The 9,133-nt window shown below is 39.5% G+C and overlaps 1 pseudogene; it reads left to right on the top strand.

Annotated features, from left to right (window-relative positions):
* Positions 1 to 8,087: 8,087 nt before the first annotated feature.
* Positions 8,088 to 8,874, top strand: LOC104846868 (poly(A) polymerase alpha-like; annotated as a pseudogene).
* The last annotated feature ends 259 nt before the right edge of the window (positions 8,875 to 9,133 follow it).

Here is a 9,133-nt window from a genome sequence, read left to right as displayed (position 1 = left end):
TACACAGACCAAGAGGCAGTTATTGAAAGGGGATACTACGCGGTTTAAAATCAGGAAAGGTGTGTGTTAAGGTTGTATCCTTTCACCATACTTATTCAACGTATATGCTTAGCAAATAATCCGAGAAGCTGGACTAGATGAAGAAGAATGCAGCAACAGGACTGGAGGAAGTCTCATTAACAATATGCAGATGACACAGTGTTGTTGCTGAAAGCAAAGAGAACTTGAAGCACTTACTGACAAAGATCAAAGACCACAGCCTTCAGTATGGATTACACCTCAATATAAAGAAAACGAAAATCCTCACAACTGGCCCAATAAGCAGCATCATGATAAACGGAGAAAAGATTGAAGTTGTGAAGGATTTCATTTTACTTGGATCCACAATCAATAACAATCAATACACATGGAAGCAGCAGTCAAGAATTCAAATGATGTACTGCATTAGGCAAATCTATTGCAAAAGACCTCTTTAAAGTGTTAAAAAGCAAAGATGTCACTTTGAGGACCAAGGCGCCCCTGACCCAAGTCATGGTGTTTTCAATTGCCTCATATGCATGCAAAACTGGACAATGAATAAGGAAGACCTAAGAAGAATTGATGCGTTTGAATTATGGTGTTGGCAAAGAATATTGAATATTATGGACTGCCATAAGAACAAACAAATCTCTCTTAGAAGAAGTACATCCAGAATGCTCCTTGGAAACAAGGATGGTGAGACTTCCTCTCACGTATTTTGGATATGTTATCAAGAGGGACCCTGCAGAAGCATGTCATGGTTGGTAAAGTAGAGGGTCGGCAAGAGTGAGGAAGACATTCAAGGAGATGGATTGACACAGTGGCTGCAACAATGGGCTCAAGCATAGCAATGATTGAGGGGATAGCACAGGATTGGGCCATGTTTCATTCTTTTGTACATATGGTTGCTATGAATCTGGTACCTAACTAACAACACCAGAATGAAAAATTCATTGATTGTGACTTGCACTTCTGAACAAGATGGAGTAAAAGGGATTGAATTTACTCTGTCATTTGAAAAGAATAAAAGCAATGAAAAGATATATATGAAATGATGGTGTGACGATAAAGATTGTGTGTCAGTGTGGCTGGGCCATGATTCTCGTGGTTTGGTAGTCGTATGATGTTGTGATCACCCCCATGATGGGATCTGCTGTGAGTAGCCAATCAGTTGGAAGGGGGTTTCCTTGGAGGTGTGGCCTGCATCAAATATAAGAGGACATTCTGGCAAGGCTCTTGGGCTTTTGTTCACTCTGGATTCTACAGCTGGCTCCTGTTCTTCTCACCTCCAGTTCTTGGGAGTTGAGCTAGCAGCTTAGCTGATGTCTTGCCTGACGATCTTGGGATTCATCAATCTTCGAAGTCTGTGAGCAACAGCTCTGCTCTCTGACCTGCCAGTCTTCAGTTTGCCAGCCCCTGCAGCTAAGTGAATCAGAAGAAGCCTCTAGTCTGACTCAAGGACTTGGGACATTACAGTCTGTATAACCACCTGAACCTATTCCTTGATATAAAGCTCTTGCTATATATATTTATACCCTTTACTGGTTTTGCTTCTCTAGAGAACCCAGCCTAGGATAGATGGTTTATAAAACAATAGGCAATGATGGACAGTTTTCCTGAGAGATGGGAAACAAATAAGGTGAGCCATATATTTGCTCCAGCTTTCTGAATACAAAGTGTTTCCAAGCCATATTTTGGGTGGAACCCAGGGGAGCCCTGGGAGACTCAGAGGGTTGAGGAGACAGAACTGAGAGTCCATGAGGAAGAAATGGAAGCACATTACATACAGGATCCCCAAATCAGAATTGAATAAAATGAAATAATTTTGTCTATCCTGTCTACACTAATATAAAATCTATTTTTTTCTCTAAGGATCTATTAAGAAAACTGTTAAGGATTCTCAGTAAACTAAAAAAGAATATATAAAAACATATATGTGCCTGAAGAAGATGCCTTGACACCTGAAATTTAAAAATAGGTATATGGAGGAAGCAAGATTTCCAGAGTGGTAAAGTAAAGACTTCAGTCAAACTATCAAACAATTATTTCAGTATTGTTTGGAAGTTGACCAAAGGTACACAACAACCTGAGAAGCATTTGTTTATGATTGAAAAACTGCTGAACTTAGGCCTTTGAGTACAAACAGTGTCAGTCTGTTTTCATAAGTTGATGCTTCCTTCCTTCCCCTACCCGCAACTGCTCACTCTGGTGATAGTTTTACTGAGGTGGCGCAAGCCATAAAAACCAGCAGCTGTATCGCCAGGGGAGGCTGACCTGATCTGGTAACCCATGTGTGCAGGGACTTTGTCTAAAACAATAGAGATCTTACGGCAAACAATCAGGGAAGGCCAACATCTCAGCTGCCTGGGGTTGTGACACTGGAAGGAGCAATTTACTATGTTATTGCTGTCAGATGCCTTCGAGTAGATTCTCACTCATAATGACCCTATAGAACAGAGTAGAGCTGCCCCATAGGGTTTCCTAGGCTGAAATCTTTATAGGATCAGATTGCCAGGTCTTTACCATACAACCCAGTAATTCTCCCCAAGTGGTATCTCCCCCCTCAAAATGAAAACATGCCCACACACAGACTTGTTCATAGTAATTTGTACATAATAGTCATTATATACATACCATTGTATGTAGTAGTCAAAAACTAAAAACAAGCCAAGTGTCCATCAACTGATGAATGGATAAAATGTGGCTTATCTATACAATGGAATATTATTCAGCAATTAAAAAGGAGCTACTGCTTCATGCTACACATTGACAAACTATAAAAACTTTATGCTAAGTAAAAGAAGCCCATGGCAAAAGACCACTTATTATATGATTTCATTTATGTGAAATGTCCAGAAAAGGCAAATCTATAGAGACAGAAAGCAGATTAGTTGTTGCCCTAGGTTTGGGAGTGGGACTGGGGAATAACTGTAAATGGGCAAGTGGAATCATTTTGGGGGCCATAGAAATCTTCTAGGACTAAATTTGGGGGATGGCTGCACAGTTCTATAAATTTGCTAAAAATCACTCCATTGTACACTTAAAATGGATGAATTTTATGGTCTGTAAATATACCTCAGTGAAGCTGTTAAAAGGAGTCCTGGTGCAATAAAGGTAATTACTATAGCATACACAATCCTGCAACAATAATATTAACAAACACTAATTTATGAAAGGATATATAGGTAGATAGGTATGTGAAGAGGTGAGGGAGGGTATAAGGAAATACACCTACCTGAAGATATAGATTTGGTGGTGGGTGTTTCTACATACATAACTGTAGGTGCTGCTTATATATTTATATAGACAAGAGAACACACAAGGGCCACAGGTAGGACAACTTCTTAGACATAACCAAACACTTCATGGGATGAAGTTCCTAGGCTCCAAGGTGAGGGACCATGGACTCAGGGGAGATCTATGTCAATTGGCACAACATAGTTCATAAAGATAAAGTTCTGCATCCTACTCTGATGAGCAGCATCTGGGGTCTTAAAAGCTTGCCGGCAGCCATCTAAGATACAACTACTGGTCCTTTACCATCCGGAGCAAAGGAGAGTGAAGAAAGCCAAAGACTCAAGGGAACGATTAGTCCAAAAAACTAATGTACCTCGTGAACCACAGCCTACATGACCCTGAGACTGGAAGAACTAGATGGTGCCCAACTACCACTACCAACTACTCTAACTGGGATCACAACAGAGGGTCTTGGACAGAGTAGGAGAAAAACTGTAGAACAAAAATTCAATTTCACAAAAAAGACCAGACTCACTGGTCTGGCAGAGAGTGAAGGGACACCTGAGACTATGGCCCTAAAACATTCTTCTGAACTGGAACTGAAGCCATTCCCAGAGACCACCCCTCAGTCAAACCATAGACAGGTCCATAAAATAAACAATAACATCCAAGAGGAACGTGCTCCTCAGAATCATCCATTACACGAGATAAAAAGGCAATATTTGCTCAAAAGTAAAGATGTGAAGGCAAGAAGGGGTAGAAAATCAGGATGAAAGGAAACGGGGAACCTAGGACAGAAATGGGGAGAGTGTTGATACAATTTGGGGAATGAAACCAATGTCATGGAATACTTTATGTACAAACTATGGAAGTGTAAACTAATTTGCTCTGTAAGCTTTCACCTAATACATAATAATTTTTTTTAAAAGAAGGACCCCTGGTGGCACAATGGTTAAGAGCTCAGCTTGGTGGTTCAAACCCACCAGTGACACCAAGAGAAAAATACCTGGCGATCTGCTCCCATAAAGATTAGAGCCTAGAAAATTCTATGAGGCAATTCTACTCTGTCACATGGGGTCGCTACTAGTTGGAATCGACTTGAAGGCACCTAACAACAACAACAAAGCTGTCAAATAATTGGTACATGATAGAGTGCGAACATATGATAGAGAAGAGTAATACTAAGAATAACCATTGTAGGGTCGCTTGGAGTTGGAATAGACTTGACGGCAATGGGTTTGGTTTGGTTTAGATAATCAAATTTCTTTTTAAGTATGAAGCATTTTGAAATACTATTGTTGGTTTTTTTTTTTTAATTGTAACATTCAAAGTAAGTTTTATAAAACAAGTCTCTTAATGCTTCAAAATATAATAAAACAGAAAATTCTAACAGCCCCACCATTTTCCTTGGTGTATTTGAGAACTTTTATCATTCCTAAGTGGTCTCATACATCATGATAATTATAATTTCGTATAGTTATGGGAGAATCTGTTCTGAAATCACAACATGTGCTGTATAAACTACATACAAGAAAAACACAGAAATTTCTCCATCTTCTAGCTATTGAAAGAAAGAAAACTAATTGCGAATAATTTATCCTGGCATTAGCTTAACATTAGACAATGCACTGAATGAAAGAGTGAGTAGAATTTCAGATAGTATTTAGTATCTAAGAGAAGACTCTTAGATTAATGTAATTGTCAATTTTTGAACTAATTGAGGAACCTGTGACCATTGTCCTTATAGCCCTTCATAGAGTACCTTGCTAGAGATTGATTAGAAGCTCAGTTTTATATCTTGTCAGATCAACAGCAACTCAGCATTATGTGCTGAAAGATTCTTCCTAACATGTAGAAGATGGAATTACGGCAATATGTTTTCTCTGTCCTTAAATTTAAAATGTTGAAGAGCCATTTCTTGCCTATGAAAGTTGTAAATGTTATACAACATATACACGCAAATATATAACATATATGTATATATTTACATAAATAATATTAGCTAAAGTTGATGGGGATGTGGGATATTTGATAATCCCACATATTGCTGGTGACATTGTCAAATGGGAAAAAATTTGTCAATGTCTATCTTGAAATATACAAATCTTCATGGCTATGACTCTTTCAGAGAATCTGTCCAAAGATCCTGCTACTTGGGTACTGCTTTCGTAGCTGCAGTCTCTTTGGGGTCCAGAGTAAATATGGATATGAGAAAGAACAATTGGACTTGAAGAATCTTAAATATTTGCTAATTTCAGAGTGCCCGCCTGCACCGTGATAAAAGAATTGACAAAGATTGATGTAGATTGAACCTCTTCTCCCCTTTGACCTATTGTTCACAAAGCCCTCCCTATTCAGCTCCATCACTGTGGCAAACCATATCCCATGTGAATTAATAGGGGTGTTAGCTGAAAACCTGGGCAGAGTGAGCTTGCAATTGTGGCCTTCAAGATTAATGCAGAAATGCTTGTCATTTCAGGTCCCATTTGGTAACCCTTTTTTTTTTAAGGCTTTTGGCACTTCATGACCTACTACAGTACCTGCCAATGAGTGTGAGCAGAGTCCTCACTTGGTTCTCCAAGCTTGTGATATCTTTGTACCAAGGACATCATTTATGTAACAGGACGATAAATGAAATTCCTCCTGTATGCTCAGAAGGAGGCCACAAAGGCTGACAAGAGAATAATAGTTGCTTGGTAACCACACGATCCAAACGGAGGGGCTGGTTCATCTATGCAGGCTTTACAAAGAGGGTGACCCAAGGCTGGATCTTCCAGAATAAACAGATCACCCACTTCCAGCTCATATAAAAGGTTGAGATTAAAAAGTCATGATAGCTTATGTCATTTGTGTTCGTCTGTTTTTGGCGTGTTTTACTTTATAATTTTTATTAAAGTATAATATCCAAAACAGAAGTGCACATATTGTAATCGTGCAGCCCAATAAATTTTATGAGCTTACTTCGACCATCTTATTAGCACCAGATCAGGAAGCAGAACATTACCAGCACCCAGAGGCCCCTTGGGCTCCTTTCCAGCCAGCCACCCTGCTAATCTTCACTTTGAACAGCAAAGAAAAGCTTGGTCTGTTATAAGGTTTTATATAAATGGTGCCATACAGTATTATTCTTTAGAGCTTGGCTTTACCTCATGAATATTGTGTTTGTGATATTCAAGCATATGGATGTCTGCGGTTGTAGAATGAGCATCCTCAATGATGTATAGCATTCTGTTGTGTGAATATATCACCATTTATTTTTCCATTCTGAGCGGGCAATTAGGCAACTTTCAGTTTGGAGCTATCACAAATAGGGCCTCTATGGACATCCTCTTCTAGAACGTGTGTGCAAATGCCAAAGAGTTCTCCAAAGTGATCATACCAACTAATACTCCCACCACCAGCAAAAGAGAGTTCCTCTTGCTCCGTATCTTCTCTAACACTTGGGATTTTCTATTGTTTTCATTTTAGCCACTGTTTTTTTTTAGTGGGTGTGTATGAGTCAGAATCAACTCGACAGCAGTGGGTTTGGTTTTTTTTTTTTGGTTTAGTGGGTGTGTGGTGTTAAGAGGATTTACTTCAAGAAAGATATCAGTGTGCTGTGCTTGCCTCACCTCAATTGAAGCTTCAAGATCCATACAGAGAACTTCAAATGTGTTTCCAAGAGTTTGAGAAGCAAGAGGACAAGCACTTGACTTATGTCTCTGAACCCTAAAGGAAAGGTCTATGGCTGATGCTGCTCCTCAATGATGACAGAGTAGAGAGGCTTCTCCTAATAGCCAGCTCCTCTTCCAAAAAATGTGGGAAGCAGTACAAGTTTCCTGGGGACCAACTTTGACCTTGAGAAAGGGATCCATTCTAGGGTTTTCTTAAAATTTACTCCACCCAAGAGAATTGATTGGAGAAACATAGGACTTCCAACCAAAAGGTATAAAGACGAAAGCCCAGGGCAGAGGGTGAAGTTGTATACAGTCAGCCAGAGAAGAGGCATTCCCCTCACCAAGGGGTCTAGGTGGGAGGTCTCCAGTGAGAACCTAAAAACATACTCCATGGTGGAAAGAGGTATCACTGGAAAATACTATAGACAGAGTCCCAACACCAGAATCCAGTTGTATCAGCCACTTAAGTTTGTGCCCTTTTCACCATTGCCTTGGACCCCGTAATACTAGCCAACAACCAGGAGAAGAAGACAGTTCATACCCTTTTCCAGTTTCAGGCTTTCAGTATTCATGCAAGTCTGTGCTGTGGGAGGAGAAAAGTTTAACAGTGAATAACTTTGGCATTTGAAGTAACGCTAGAATTAATTATGAGATCAGACCAAATGCATTAATGCATAAAATTTTTTATGGTTTTAATGCTTAAAATTGTTTTTTTATGACTTAAGAGAGACTGGGAAAACTAGAGGAGGTGTCCAAGATTTCGTTCAGGAACAGAAAATAATTGTTTTAAAGTAAGAATTAAAAGGAAGATGATGGGAAAGAATAAGGAAGAGCTTCATACGATACAGGTGATTGGTTAGTGTTTTAAAAAAATCAACTTAAAAACCATGAAAGCCTCAATGTTGGTCATCTATGCTATTTAGGTTTTCACAGATACAATTTACAGGCAACACTAAGCAGCAAAGGAGCTTTGGCAGCGCAGTGGTTAAGCACTCAGCTGCTAACCAAGCAGTCAGAGGTTTGAACCCACCAATCTCTCTGTGGAAAAAAGATGTGGCAGTCTGCTTTCATAAAGATTACAGCCTAGGAAGCCCTGTGGGACAGTTCTACTCTGTCCTACACGGTCACTATGAGTCAGAATTGACTGGATGGCAATGGGTTTTAATAAACAGCAAGATGTTTGAAATAAATACGTAAATTAGAGCAATGCATGTAACACAAAGCAACTTCAAGAACTATCTGATCGTGTGCTTTGGAAAAGGAAAAAGCATTCAACAGAAGTTGTGAGGTTGACAGCTCTAAATGACAGCAGACTCTACTTATCAAAGGATAGTGATAGCAGCCTGTCTACTTCTACTAGTACTCTGAAAACTGGTCCACTGAACGGTTCTGACAGCTCTTAGGGCAGAAACAGTCCTGCTCCAGATGTAACAGCATTTGTAACCAACATACAGGTTACTGAAGACACAGTGCCACAAATAAATTCCAATGAAAGCTCAGGGGGAACACAGAGTGAAAGCATTCCTCACACTGCCATACAACTAGCCGCATCTCCACCACCAAAGGCAGTTGTCTCCAGAGTGGTTTCTTCAACACGTCTGGTAAACCAACCACCTAGACCTTCAGGAAATGTAGCAACAAAAAATACAAAATCTTGTAATAAGAGTCAAAAGGGCATCCTCAGCTCTTGAAGGAGAGAGTTCCAAGAAAACCAGAACAGAAGAGGATACAACATTGTCTTTTTGAGTGGACATAATGAAACAGAAATGAAGAAATAACTTGATACAGACAAGTGCAACTCAATCAGAAACTGTTGAGACAGTGAGTTCTCTGTTGGTCTCTCAAAATATTCAGTACAGACCTTTCTGATATCTCTACTCTCTCAGCAAATCCTACTCCTGTTATCAAGAATTCAATAAGACTGAGATTGAATGGTTCAAAACAAGCTCAGGGGGGTCTATAAACAACATCTGCCAACTCAACCTGCTGTCTTCAACTGCTAAAAAAGGAGAATGTAGCGTACAAGATTAGACATGACAAAAAATGGATTTAGGTTTATTTAATGACCTCCCTTACTGGGCTAATCAGCACTTGATCGAAAGTCCTGGTTAGTATGTGCAGCCAGGTGTGCTATGATTAATTTGTTAGCAACAGTGTGAAGGATGTCGGATATTAATAAACTTAGTTACTCTTTATTAATCCAGACAAAGCAAACCTAACAT

Source organism: Loxodonta africana, chromosome X, assembly GCF_030014295.1.
Source record: "Loxodonta africana isolate mLoxAfr1 chromosome X, mLoxAfr1.hap2, whole genome shotgun sequence".
In the NCBI taxonomy this organism is placed as follows: domain Eukaryota; kingdom Metazoa; phylum Chordata; class Mammalia; order Proboscidea; family Elephantidae; genus Loxodonta; species Loxodonta africana.
Note: the sequence above shows the minus strand (reverse complement) of the source record. Positions and strands in the feature narration are given on the sequence as shown.